At 38.3% G+C, this 14,860-nt stretch overlaps 1 protein-coding gene and 1 long non-coding RNA gene across 2 annotated transcripts in view; one reads left to right on the top strand and one right to left on the bottom strand.

The window, feature by feature from the left end:
* meru overlaps positions 1-4,126 on the bottom strand; it is a 29,006-nt gene extending 24,880 nt beyond the window's left edge. Inside the window, exon 1 of the mRNA XM_067787633.1 lies at positions 3,987-4,126. The gene's annotated coding sequence lies outside the window, so the exon portion shown is untranslated. The remainder of the gene's footprint in view (positions 1-3,986) is intronic.
* The window catches only part of LOC137252482 (uncharacterized), a 613,814-nt gene that overhangs the window by 37,890 nt on the left and 561,064 nt on the right, over positions 1-14,860 (top strand). The gene's annotated exons all lie outside the window — the stretch shown is intronic.

Genomic DNA, 14,860 nt, shown 5'->3' on the forward strand with positions numbered 1-14,860 from the left:
CCCGAAAAAGTTTTGCTATGTTTTTTATTATGGCGTAATACAAAAAAATATTCTTGATCATATTTTCATTTGATTTACTTGATGAGAGATTTCTTTCTTTGCATTTTTATTGAGAGGTGGGTAAAGCCGCGTCAAAACCGCACATATTTTTTTTAATCGATCTCTAGAATTTCAACAAAGAAGCAAAAATGTATAGGTAATGTCGATACAAAATTACACTTTTCGAGACTCCCCTTCGTTTGCAAGAAAACATTTTTTTTAATGGAACATTTTAGTGAAAAGTTAATAACTCGCCTGTATATTCTTTTTGTAGACAAAACATTTGCCTACTCTCAAAAAAATTTTATAGATTTATTGCAAAAAGCCTGCGAGTTATTAAATTTTCATTAAAATAATCCTTATTTTTTTTTTAAACACTGTATCTTGCAAACGAAGCGGAATCTCGAAAAATTGCTCAAGTGTATTTTTGTATCGACATTTCCTACATATCTTTGCAGTCTTTGTTGAAATCCCAGAGATCAATGAAATTACATTGGCGGTTTTGACGTGGCTTTACTCAGGTGAAACATACGAAAATGAGATGACTGAGCATGAAAATAATGCAAAATTCGATATTTTAAAAGGAGCGACTACCAATAACTTCTCTCAGTGTGAAATATTATTTAATTTTATTCTTTCGCATTTTCATTATTGCTATTAATGCTATTTTCTTAACAGGGGTTTTGAAGGTGAATAGAGTAATTCTTCTAGTACAGACGTATATTTTTTAATTTTCGGAAATGTAAAAGTACTACCAATAATATCAATGAATTATTTTATTAGCTTGAAAGTACAATTAAATTCCCTCAAATGTTGACGTGTTCATGTATGTTCTTTCGGCAAATTTTTAGTTGCGTGCAGACTAGCAATTAAAAATTTAGTAATGAGTGGCACTGTAAAAAAACGCCCAAAACTTACGTTAGGCAGATACTTACATACCAGAGTTCCCAGGCTCAAAAACCACCAGGACACTTGGGCGTCAAAAAGTTTTAGTAGCAACAAGTAAGGAAAGCTTCGTTCGGATGTAACCGAACATTACATACTCAGCTGCCAAATTACAGCTTGCAAAACTTTTAAATTACATTCTTTTAAAACTGGGCGGTGCCACGCCCATTGTCCAAAATTTTACTAATTTTCTATTCTGCGTCATAAGGTCAACGCACCTACCAAGTTTCATTGCTTTATCCGTCTTTGGTAATGAATTATCTATAGCACTTTTTTGGTTTTTCGATATTTTCGATATCGAAAAAGTGGGCGTGGTTATAGTCCGATTTCGTTCATTTTAAACAGCTATCTGAGATGAGTGCCCAGGAACTTACGTACCAAATTTCATTAAGATACCTCAAAATTTACTCAAGTTATCGTGTTAACGGACAGACGGACGGACGGTCGGACATGGCTAAATGAATTCCTTTTTTCGCCCAGATTATTTTGATATATAGAAGTCTATATCTATCTCGATTAGTTTATGCCGTTACGAGGTACCGTTATGCGAACAAAATTAATATACTCTGTGAGCTCTGCTCAGCTGAGTATAAAAATTTGATCTCAAAAAACGATCGATTTTGACGAAACAAAAATTGAGTTTGGACCCAAAAGTTCGGCAAAGTGAGAGAAGTTTTGAGCCACTAAGGTAGTTTTAGAACCTTTTTAGGCCCTGGCATACTTGACATATCCATATCTAATTAAACTGCGTAGCAAGAAGTAGTCAAAAATTGCCTCGCGATGCTTCCTTCGGAGAATTGTACTCATCCATATCGAGATAGTTTGCACTTTTGTCATAACAAAAGCTAGTCACTTTAAAACGCAATTATTAGGTTATTTAACCTCATCATGTACCCTCCAACATAGCTGGGGGTTTTCAAATTATTGCAGCTCATCGCATGAACTCCCGACACAATTCCAATCAAAAGTAGAGGTTAGCCTTAGTGAACACTATTAACTCCCACTATTAACAACCGCTCCAAATGTAGACACCTGACAAGAGGTGATATCAGGCTATTGCTTGCTTAGTTAACACGAGGTTCTTCTATCCAGAAACAGGCTACAAGTGGCCAGTGCAGTTCCAAAGTCCCTACTAGCAAAGAAATTTGCATGATTGTTGCGAGGAATGTCACTATGTTCTTACATCCATATAACATTGGCCATGAAGTAGATTGAGGCGATTGCGCCCCAGGTTAGGTACGCGCCGACCACCCTAGACTGCTCTGCCCGACTATCAGAGTAGGCGTTAGACTACCTAACAATTAATGCACTGAATATCATTCCGTTCACCACAGCCGAAATAGCCTGAAACATGAAGCAATATCTAGTTTCCTAAACAGTGCACAGAAATTTGTTTTGCTACGAATGAAGTCGAAGCTGGGAAAATCAAGAATCGCGTACATACCCAGCCTTATATTAAATACCACAGTCGTTGTTGTAGAAAGGGTCCACGAGGTTTGCAAGCAGAGCAGTGTATAGTACCACCGTGGCTAGATGTGATTCTTCAACGTATATTTAGGGAGGCGACCGCCGGGTTTGATGGTAGCGCCTACCACACCGAAGATCCTGGGTTCAACTGCCGTGCAAAGCAACATGAAAATTTATAAAAAATTTTTTCAATTAGAAAAAAGTCTTTTAAAGCGGGGTCGCCTCTCGGCACTGATTTGACGAATAATACCAGTGTATTTCTGCCTTGAAAAGCTTCTTAGTAAAATTTCATATGCCTTGCAGATGCCGTTCATAGTCGGCATAAGAAATGTAGGTCCTGTCCCGCCAATTTATAGAAAACATTAAAAAAGCAGCACGACGCAAATTGCATGAGTAGCTAGGCCTAAAATTTCTTCGGTGGTTATCGCGCCTTGCATTTATTTATTTTATTTACCTAGGGTATCTAAATTTGTAGATCGACGCACTCGGAGAGAATGTCAACCCTCGTTTCATCTTCCAGCTCACTACTTAGGTGATATCGTAGACTACAGCCTCGCGAATAGTACCCAGTGAGAGTTCATAGGTGCTCCCTGCTTAGATTAATGACTTTGGCTGATACTTTCGAGTATAAACAATTAAGCCTGCCTCTGCCCAGGGAATTCAATCCAATGCTGTCTGCACTGCTTTGTTTCCCAGTTATCTCCTACTTGGCAAGGCTGCCTGTCTGTTCTTTAACTTTATGTCCGAGATGCCTGCGATCCCATTCTAACCAAACCTTGTTTTTGGCTCTCAAATCATTAAAGGACTCCAATGCATTCATCCACCAGCTTAGATCATAGATAAACAACCTAATGGCGTACCCTTCTTGCGTGTGTAGGCTGTGTCTGCTTAAGGAATGCTTCACTGTTTTCAGGTGCTTAATTAAGCGGCTTTCAAATTCAAACAAATATTTTTTTCTCATTAAATATTTTGACGCGAGTTTGACGAGTGATCAACACACTAAGATTTGGCACCCAAAGAACCACAGATTATCGTTAAAGCCAACTGTGAATTCTCCCAGTGCCAAGAGTCAGCATGCGATTTTGTTTGTGAAAATATATTTTGCCTAAAAAATACTTTAAATATTTATTTTTATAAAATTGTATTAGCATTTCAGATGACCAATTTTTTCGCTTTTCTTTGTTATTGATATTAGAAAAAAATTACAAAATTTGCACAAGGCAATCGTTACTAGGACATATGTATTTCTGGCTTTCAGTTCCTCATCAGCTAGGGTTTCGGTAGCTGAGTTTTGAACTTGAAATCTCAAACATTCCGAGTTCATATTGATGATGTTCTTAATCCAAATTGTGTGGAATATTTTCAGGCGCGTTCAACAGAACTGGCGTCAAACTAAAAAATAGGTTTAGTATGCCATATTGCGATAAGTTGAAATCGGTTATACCAAACACAATTTTTTTCGATATAGCTTACTTAAAAAAAAAACTATTAAAATAAATATTATAATAACACTTTTATAAAAAATAAAAACTTACCTAAAACGATATTTTATTAAAATTTCCAAGCGCTCTTATGTTACACAAAAAAAAAAAATAATAGTCTTTTCAACTCTTGACACACAAATATTATATAATCGTTTTATTTTGCTAAAAAATAATATTCACTTTTTCACAAAATAAAAAATGCGCTTTAAGTATTATGCAGCAATCCGAAAAAAAACCAAATAAGAAAAAATAAAACAAAACTGTTGATCCTTTTTGTTGCGTTGGTGGCGCAGGACTACATGTTAAGCCTACGAATGCAAGTATTTGACTAAATGACTGGATACGAAATGTACATGTACAGACTAGGCTAGCTAAAGCCAGGCCGGCTCTGACTGACAGACTAGCGCTGCTACTAAGACGGTTGCAGCAGTAAATTCAGCTATTGAACGCGCGAACGAGGGAGGGATTTCCTTTCGTTAGCTTTACTGTTGTTGTTTTGTTTGGCTAAGGTGAGCGTAGCGCGGAACGCATAGGTAAATGAAATGTTATGTGTGTATGCGTGTAGACATGTGTGTATAATATCGACAAGAAATGGAATTGAAACAGAAATTGCGCTATAAACCGGAAGTGAGTATAGACGTTAATGTCAGCCAAAGGACTCACGAGCGTAAGGAGGAATAAGAACGAAAAATAGTTAAATGAAAAATGATATAAAGTTGAATTTGGTAACTTGCTTGTTTTTTTTAAGACCTGCTGCTATTGTTGTTGTAGTGCTAGCTAACGCTAGTCAGTTAGTTAGATAGCTGTGTAGGGCATTTCCGCTGACGTAGGATGGATGTAAATTTTAACGTATGTTTTGTTGCGTATATGTATATATTGGATATGTATGTATGTATATGAAAATATACTATGTGCAAATGCAGGAGCGTACGCAGGCTGTGATCAAGGTTTTTTTTTGATGGCCCGTTCTAACATAAGGAGCAGGAAAGGTGAACCTGCTTCTATGTTAATACCTTTGCAATTACTGCTTCATATCAATTTAGAGAACCTGTGGGACTTCAAGCAGTATGGAGATTGCAAAAGATGAAAGGGGAAGATTGTATTAGGCCTGCTACCTTTTTCTTATTCTCAATTATCTGGATAAATATATCAAAACCTCTGCATACGTTATACTTGAATAAACCGTATCATTCAGAGATTGAACGATATTCGAGCTGAAGTTATTTAGTGTAGCTCTCAAAAAAGCTGCTGAATTTAACAAGGTATTGCAAGATATTTCAAATAACCCGACCCACTGAGAAGGGAATTCAAAGGGTTGTGCAGTGCGACCCCTTCAAAGGGTTGCCAGCGCAGTGCAAAGGTTCTCCAATCCAATTGACAAACTCAGTTAACTATAGCGAAGGCTGTTTATTTAGTGGCCGTGGCTCTGGTGGTCCCAAGTTCTTCAAGGATCCGTCCAAGCCCTTATCCTTGGTTTAACATATCATGTTAAATCTTGCCCGAGGCGGTCGGGCTAGCACTTTAATAGTATTTTTTTGTACTCGTGCGGTATCAATAACCGGCAAAGAACCATCAACATCGATAAAACTCCTCAAAACCTTCAAGAGGTGTGTTTATCACTACAGAGGAGAGAAAGTACTATATTTTTGAAATCAGGAAGCACGCAGAGGCGATGCTATACCCGCGCCAGAAGACCGAGGAAATCCTATATTTAGAATTTGGAAAATGGTCCTGGAAGTAGTAAGGACAATAAAGCGATATGCGAGAGGTATACGAAGTTGGAAAGTACCTTATGGGTCCTAATGTAGCGAATATAATGTGTCGTAGTGGGAAAAGAAGATGCTTGAGTTCAATATATATAGCTTCCCACAGCATCAACAATTTAAATTATCAGCCTTACCTACATAACGCGAATCTGGCTATAAATTTGTATAAATATGTCTACATATACGCATACCAGGCTCTGGAGACAACAAGATCAACGGAAGAAGCGGTAGGAGAAGGGAAATGGATGACATGGAAGGCTCGACGTGGTCATATCAGGCTAGCACCTTATTGGCAATAGTTTCCAGAATCGCGATGAGTACCACAGCAAGTTTAGCAGAGTTGATACATATGGAAGCGTCGAGACTCTACATTTTAAAATTCTTTAAAGTAGCAACTCAAAGACCAAGCAACATGAGAGGGTAAAACAAACCCTTTACAAACTATTGGAATTCATAGATTGGAAAATTGGGCTACACAAAGCTTTTTCCACTGTAGTAGAGTTGGAGAGTTACAAGAAAACTACAGCTCCCATACCAATAATTGCTGGAAGGGATCAGGAAAATTAACATATGGCCAACATTGTTTTGGTAACACATTCAGCATTGTGTTTCGAGGCAGCGCTCATATGGTACGCACTGATCCGCTAACTGCAACCAGCGGTATTCGCACAGGAGATGGATTCGTAGAAAATATGCAATTCCAATATCTCCTCTAAAAATAACTACTTTCTTTCCCAAGCTTAAAAAATTGTCGGATTATTACGGTTGTCATCTTTGAGCTCTGTACTATCTGTCTGATGTTTCGACGATCTTGTATACAAATAAAAATCTGCATAGCATATGCCAGTATGAGAAGGAGAATTAGTGAAGCTATCACCTTCTTGGTCGGTGTTCAGGATTGCAGTTAAAGTAATTCAGATTTCGGTAGCCACTTTTCTGGATACTCTTAACAAAACTGAATGAAGTAGACCTTTGGATTCTACTAAAATTTATAAGAGATATGCAATGGGTTCGAAGTAAGAAATATCTGGTTAGAAAATTGCACTCTAACCAGGCACTCATTCAACCTCTCCTCAAAGGTGTCTTTGCACCTTATATATTTCAGTCCTTCACAGGGATAATAATGATGCCCACACTTTTGGGTGCTTAGTAACCTCTTCTATAGATGGGTATGAAAAAGCAGATGAACTAGCTAAAAAGGGCGCATCCCTTGAAGCTTGCTCCGTAAGAGAAGACGACAGGTGCACATGACCGACCAAGCGGGAAAGGTGTGGGTCCAAGCGTGGCGCTGTAAAGTGTCGAAGATTATGTGTAGGTCTTACAATCTTACACTAACAAAGTTGCTTCTATCATTAGAAAGAGAGGACTGTAGATTCATGAGGGGTATTCTGACTGGACACTGCCTTCTGGCGTTATATGCCTTTAAATTGGGCTTGGTCAGTGATAACAGATGTAGCGCTTGCCAGGCTAAGACTCCAGCTATTAGGAGCGATGCAGCAGTAAGATTTAGAAGCAGCAAGTGGTTTAAGTCCTAGAAAACTTCTAGTATTTTCCAAGAGGACGGAGTTATTTCATAACATAGGTCGTGGTTTTTGATAGGGTATTTCAGTTTGGTCGTTAAAATAAATAAACTTCTGTTAACACTACGGACTCATTCAGTCTATGTCAGGTCCTCATGGACCGGTCAGTTCAACCTAACCTAACAAATAAACAAAGACAGCAAACTCGGAGATAGGCGATCTCGTATTAGAGAGTGCCACTATCATAGCTTATCGGATTCAAACCCGTGAAAGAACTGCTCTAATTTGTAATATACCCTCAAATTTCACGAGAGTGCCTTTGCAGTTACAACAACAACAAACGCAAAAGTATATCTCACGTTTCAAGTTCAATTAAAACATTTTGGTGGTTTTGGTAAGTAAGTGGCCCTACTTAAACCCTCCCTCTGTTCACGTCCATGTAAACATGTATGTGTGTGTATGTTATTGGCTTCTGACTTACTTTTATGCACTGCACTTCACAGGATCAGCGAAAGGTGGATATTCTTAAACTTTCGCTTCTTCTTTTTCCTACAGAACTGCGAGAGCGGTGGTTTAAGCTTCTATGCGCCTTTAGCGCTTGTTTTTGCTTTTTTAATGTGCCGTTAAAAATCTCGATCATTGTTTGAGCATTTTTTACTGTTCATATTTAGTAATTATTTTCTATTGCGATTTCACGTCTCAGCCGCGGCATTGTTGCTAGTTTTTCGGTAACTAAGCCAACCAAGCTAATGACGGGCGGTATACGACGGATTGTTGGCGCCTAACTAAATTTTCAACATTAATATTTACAATAACAAAGTTAAATTAGAAAACAAAGCACCAACTACAAAAAATACCGATAAAACAACGGAACGAAACGCATCGTATCCTTGACGACGAATGACTAACTAAATTCTTATTTGCTACCACAAAACTTGATTACAACAAAGTTAAAAAAAGTAGAAATAGAAACAAAAAAAATTAAAAAAATTACAAATACGAATAAAAAAATATAATAAACAAGTAAGGAAGGTTAAGTTCGGGTGTAACCGAACATTACATACTCAGTTGAGATCTATGGTGACAACATAAGGGAAAATAACCATGTAGGAAAATGAACCGAGGGAAACCCTGGAATGTGTTTGTATGACATGTGTATCAAATGAAAGGCATTAAAGAGTATTTTGTGAGGGAGTGGGCCATAGTTCTATAGGTGGACGCCATTTAGTGATATCGCCATAAAGGTAGATCAGGGTTGACTCTAGAATTTGTTTGTTGGGTATCAAATGAAAGGTGTTAATGAGTATTTTAAAAGGGAGTAATTCTTAGTTCAATAGGTGGACGCCGTTTCGAGATATCTCCATAAAGGTGGACCAGGGATGACCCCAGAATTTGTTTGTACAATATGGGTATCAAAAGAAAGGTGTTAATGAGTATTTTAAAAGGGCATGGGACTTAGTTCAATAGGTGGACGCCTTTTCGAGATATCGCCATAAAGGTGGACCTGGGGTGACTCTAGAATGTGTTTGTACGATATTGGTATCAAATTAAAGGTATTAATGAGAGTTTTAAAAGATAGTGGGGGTAGTTGTATATGTGAAGGCGTTTTCCAGATATCGACCAAAATGTGGACCAGGGTAACCCAGAACATCATCTGTTGGATACCGCTAATTTATTTATATATGTAGTACCTGCCAAGATTTCAAGGGTTTTTTATTTCGCCCTGCAGAACTTTTTCATTTTCTTCTACTTAATATGGGAGGTGTCACAATCATTTTACAAAGTTTTTTCTAAAGTTATATTTCGCGTCAATAAACCATCCAATTACCATGTTTCATCCCTTTTTTCGTATTTGGTATAGAATTATGGCATTTTTTCATTTTTCGTAATTTTCGATATCGAAAAAGTGGGCGTGGTCATAGTCGGATTTCGTTCATTTTTTATACCAAGATAAAGTGAGTTCAGATAAGTACGTGAACTAAGTTCAGTACAGATATGTCGATTTTTGCTCAAGTTATCGTGTTAACGGCCATGCGGAAGGATAGACGGACGACTGTGTATAAAACCTGGGCGTGGCTTCAACCGATTTCGCCCATTTTCACAGAAAACAGTTAAAGTCATAAAATCTATGCCCCTACTAAATTTCAAAAGGATTGGTAAATTTTTGTTCGACTTATGGCATTAAAAGTATCCTAGACAAATTAAATGAAAAAGGTCGGAGCCACGCCCATTTTGAAATTTTCTTTTGTTTTTGTATTTTGTTGCACAATATCATTACTGGAGTTGAATGTTGACATCATTTACTTATATACTGTAAAGATATTAAATTTTTTGTTAAAATTTTACTTTAAAAAAAATTTTTCTTTAAAAGTGGGCGTGGTCGTTCTCCGATTTTGCTAATTTTTATTAAGCATACATATAGTAATAGGAGTAACGTTCCTGCCGAATTTCATCATTATATCTTCAACGACTGCCAAATTACAGCTTGCAAAACTTCTAAATTACCTTCTTTTAAAAGTGGGCGGTGCCACGCCCATTGTCCAAACTTTTACTACTTTTCTATTCTGCGTCATAAGTTCAACTCATCTACCAAGTTTCATCGCTTAACCCGTATTTGGTAATGAATTACCGCACTTTTTCGATTTTTCGAAATTTTCGATATCGAAAAAGTGGGTGTGGTTATAGTCCGATATCGTTCATTTTAAATAGCGATCTGAGATGAGTGCTCAGGAACCTACATACCAAATTTCATCAAGATACCTCAAAATTTACTCAAGTTATCGTGTTAACGGACGGACGGACGGACGAACATGGCTCAATCAAATTTTTTTTCGATCCTGATGATTTTGATATATGGAAGTCTATATCTATCTCGATTCCTTTATACCTGTACAACCAACCGTTATCCAATCAAACTTAATATACTCTGTGAGCTCTGCTCAACTGAGTATAAAAAGGACATGCTCACTATCCCTTACCACTGCAAAACTAGCTAACGCACAAATACACAAACATACATATATGTAGCTTTTATTCCTGTATTTAAATAAAATTATACCAATAAACACAAAAGCGAGGATGATATCGTTTTGAAATTTCGGTGATTCGCACAAATTGGATTTTTAGAATAAATTTTTTCGAATTTGATACGAGTTCGAAGCATTGAGCAAATAAATTTTTTGTATCGCAAGGTTGAGTTTCTTCTTATAATTAGACCTCAAATAAAAGTATTCTAATTTTGTTCGAAACAATTTTTCGATTTGAGAATCGTGAAAATCGAGAAAGTGAAAATTCTTCCAATGTCAGAGACTTCAATTCAGCAATGATACAATCTCTATTCGTAGTTGACACGCCTTGAAACTCGAATTCTGAACACGGCGAATCTGTCGTGCTTATTGGGATATGGTTGAGCTGTGATGATTAAGAAGAAGAGCAACGTATGAAGAGAAGAACAAGAAAATTATATTATTGGTAACGGCCAACAAAGCGTCAGAACGAGCGAGGGTTGAACAAAAAAAAAAAAAAAAAAAAAAAACCCACGCAACGTTACAAAACAAATTATTTTGAAATGTTATATTCAGGTGGAACTGAGAATTTTATACCCGATAGTGAATTTTCCTAATTTTCAATTTTTTAGTGTGAGACGCCTCTCTGGGTAGGGAAATTTCCCCCCTTGGCTACGACGAGGGATATGCCTACTTTGACGCTGGTTATTCCCTCACTTCTTTTGTTTGAGCCCTTACGTATCAGCTCATTAGCGATCTCATTCCTTTGCTTCCTCTATTTTCGGGAACCCAGACAATAAATATTTCCACTGTGTCGGTTATAGCAGGATGCCCTACTTGCTTTGAGCTTTGAGTGTTTGGTGCAGCTACCGCCTTTAATGCTGGGTTGTCAAAAAAAGTTAAATAAGTTGCCAGATATGTTCCGTACCGCGCGTGAAGCAAGCCTGCCAAACCTTCCCAGTGAAAGTAATAGATCCGTTGTTGTTGTAGCAATAAAAACACTCACCGGGTTTTGTGGAGTGTTATCGATGTTGATGGTCCTTTGTCGTATATGCACAGATCCGGTACGTTCTGGTAACAAGCACCATTGAGGTACAAGACCGACCATCTCGGCAACGATTTAATATGACCATATTGAACCTTCTAGGCCATTCCGCCCACCATTTCCCATGAGGAACTTGGGGTCGCCAAAGCCTCGGCTGCTAAAAAAACAGGGTTCGTCAAGGGTTACCGGCATACCTGCCGCGGTTATATTGGAAGTCCCTTGTACCGGATTCAGCCTAAGCCCACATCCCTGTGCCAACGTTCTTATAATCATAATTTCTTTAACGCTGCGAAATAGACCTGTAATTCGGATCGCCAAATCGTCAGCGTACGCCACAAACTACGCACCATTTCTGTCGAGTTTTGTTAGAATATCGTTTATTGTAATGAGTTATAGCAGAGGTGACAGCACCCATTTTGTGCTGTGCCTCTGCGGAATTTGGGATTTTATATCTGCTTCGTGCAAGTTCGCCAACTAATGTATTGTTCTGTTTCGGACCGGCTTCAGTGCTGACTCAGCACTATTCTATCCAGCTAAAGTTTGTCTGATCACATTTTTGAATACTAATCAAAGCGAACTCTGCTTGAGTATGCTTTCCGGGTCCTTAATAATGTACTTAATGGACTTTTTCTGAACCATGTATTGATAAAGGGCTGACCCTAACAGATTAGTTTGTTAAGCTGAGAGGTTTCACTAAGTGCTAGAAAGACGCTTCTTTATGGTGTTGAGGAAAAATAAACTCCGCTCTAATGATAGAAGAACCATGCTTCTAATTATTTTTTATCGTCTCTCCGACTCAGACCGACTCCCGACTGGTATGAGTATTAACAGCGTTCTGAAGTACATCGGACGGTGTGCTAAAAGAAAACCAAAAGTACAGCCCTCGTTTCTTTCGAAGACGACGTGGCAGCTGTCATAACAGCACGAAGCTGCAAGATGGCACAGCTTAAACTAAACCATGCGTTTAAGCTGGCAACAGCAAAAACGGAGATCATTATCCTTACGAAAAGGTGAAACCCCGAAACTTCAACGAAATACCTGAGGATGAAACTAGATAGCAAGCTTACCTTCGCTGATCAAACCTTAGGGGCCTGCGAAAGCGAATAGCGAATCGGAGTAGATGAATGACAAATACAGACTGTGCAAAGCCATTTACAAGGAAGCTGCTTGCATCCGCTTCGAATTATACATAGACTCGTATACGATGCAGAAATCTGGGTGGACACAATGAAACAACGCAAGTAACATCTTTAGAAGCTTTATAATCCCTTTTAATGTCCGTTTGAGCTATGGAAATAGGGACGTAGTGAAAATGACTGCAGAGCTGAAAAGAACCTCAAAAGATACTATAGAGCTTCTCAAGACCAAAACCAAAATACGAACGTCAAATGCCTATGTTACAATAAAATCAGTAACGACTATGCCGAGGACTTCATACCTTTCATGAATGGGGCGGAACAATAATTTTATCCCATTCGTAACCTCCAAATAATCGGATGTATAAGATAAAAAATATATAGTGAACCAATGTACACACCTAACCCATTTTTAAGATAAATAAAAAATAAATAAATAATAGTTTAAAAAAGCTAAAAAAACACGGTTTTATAGCTAACCGAACTAAAAAATAGAAAATAATTTTCAATTAAAAAGAGTTTATATAACAGTAGTAGAAGGTCAAACAATCATTTATAGTTAATCACCTCAAAATAAAATTATTAAAAAATTTAAGTTATTAACAGAATAATTTAAATCAGATTAAAAAGCGTGGGGTGCATTTGACTACATTTCATATCTTTCCTCTCAGATAGTTGCCAATAGAATGATCGTAACATTCAATATGAAGCACCCCACGCTTTTTACTGTGAATTAAATTATTCTGTTGATAACTTAAATTTTATTATAATGTTATTTTGAGGTGATTAACTGTAAATGATTGTTTGACCTTCTACTACTGTTATATAAACTCTTTCTAATTGAAAATTATTTTCTATTTTTTAGTTCGGTGAGCTATAAAAGCGTGTTTTTTTTAGTTTTTTTAAACTATTATTTATTTTTAATTTTTTAGTTCAAGTAATTTTAAAAGTTTTAGTCGAGAGTGATGAAACCTCGAAACGCCAGCGGTCCATGGATGAATCCAACCCCACTGTACCGAAAAGGGCCAAGACGCAGGGAGGCTGGACACGGTCTTTCGCCGAAATTGCCAAGGGTCGGCATATCATTGGCATTATAGACGAGAGCAGCGAAGATGGCAGGATACCGAAACAACAGTGGAAGTGGATCGAGGCCGCGATCGCTACGATGGCCGTTAAGGATAAGAAAGACAACCCTGGTCCACCGTCATCTTACACCGATGCAGGGTGGTTCCAGGGCATGTCAAGCTAATTGCCTGTGACGACGCCAGGTCGGAAAACCTCTATAGGGCCGCCGTCACGCTGATAGGGGTGGTATATCTGGGCGCGCCTCAAGGTAGTGAGGGCGCGTGATATCCCCTCACGACCAAGGGATAGAGCCTGGGTTCCAGTGACGCCAACGGCCCCAGCTGACATCCTGGAGCTGCTCTAGGAGTACAACCCGCCACAGGTTTGGAAGCCAACCCGAATAAAATCGAGCTTGTCCTCTTCACTAGGAGGTACAAAATACCAAATCGTACACCGACAAGAATTGGGTGTACGTTCTTAGCGTTTAGCGATCAAGTCAAGTATTTGGAAGTCATTCTGGATAGGAAGCTATTATGGAGTGACCATATAGTGGAGCGATCCAAGAAGGCAGCAGCAGAGCTATTCACCTGCAAGAGGGCAATTGGCACCTCCTGGGGATTCTCCTCTAAGGTGAACTACTGGATTTACACAGCCATTGTGCGCCCGATTCTTCTTTATGGTGCCTTGGTCTGGTGGCCTACACTAGCTTAAAGTACCTATCTTAAAATGCTTCAAAAGTTGCAACGGAGTTCGGAGCTCTGCATTACCGGGGCTCTCGGCTCCACACCAGATTCCGTAACATACATACATGGATACATAGATACATAGATAGATACAGGCCAAGCTAATAAAAGCGTGTTAAAAAGGGCTCCAGTATGCTTTTTCGTAGATGTGCTATGCATCCACTTCTATCATTAATAAAGGAATGCGTTTTTCGCATTATGTGCAAGGTTTCAAATCTATGGCCATTTGGGGTGGTCATAAGTTCAATTGACCTTATGTCACCTCACCATCACATTATTGTATTGTCTTCGAGCCTTGATACGTGTGCAAAGTTTCAATCATACTTATGGGCTTTCAAAGTGGTAATAAGGCCAATTGACCTTATGGCCGTTGACCTTATGTCACCACACCATCACATTAATGCATTGTCATCGAGCCTTGATACGTGTGCAAAGTTTAAATCAAACTTATGGCCATTCAAAGTGGTAATAAGGCCAATTGACCTTATGGCCGTTGACCTTATGTCACCATACCATCACATTAATGCATCGTCATCGAGCCTTGATACGTCTGCAAAGTTTCAATCAAAGTTATGGCCATTCGAAGTGGTAATAAGGCCAATTGACCTTATGGCCGTTGACCTTATATCACCACACCATCATATT

The sequence above is a fragment of the Eurosta solidaginis genome, chromosome 5 (assembly GCF_040869045.1).
Source record: "Eurosta solidaginis isolate ZX-2024a chromosome 5, ASM4086904v1, whole genome shotgun sequence".
Taxonomy (NCBI): Eukaryota; Metazoa; Arthropoda; class Insecta; order Diptera; family Tephritidae; genus Eurosta; species Eurosta solidaginis.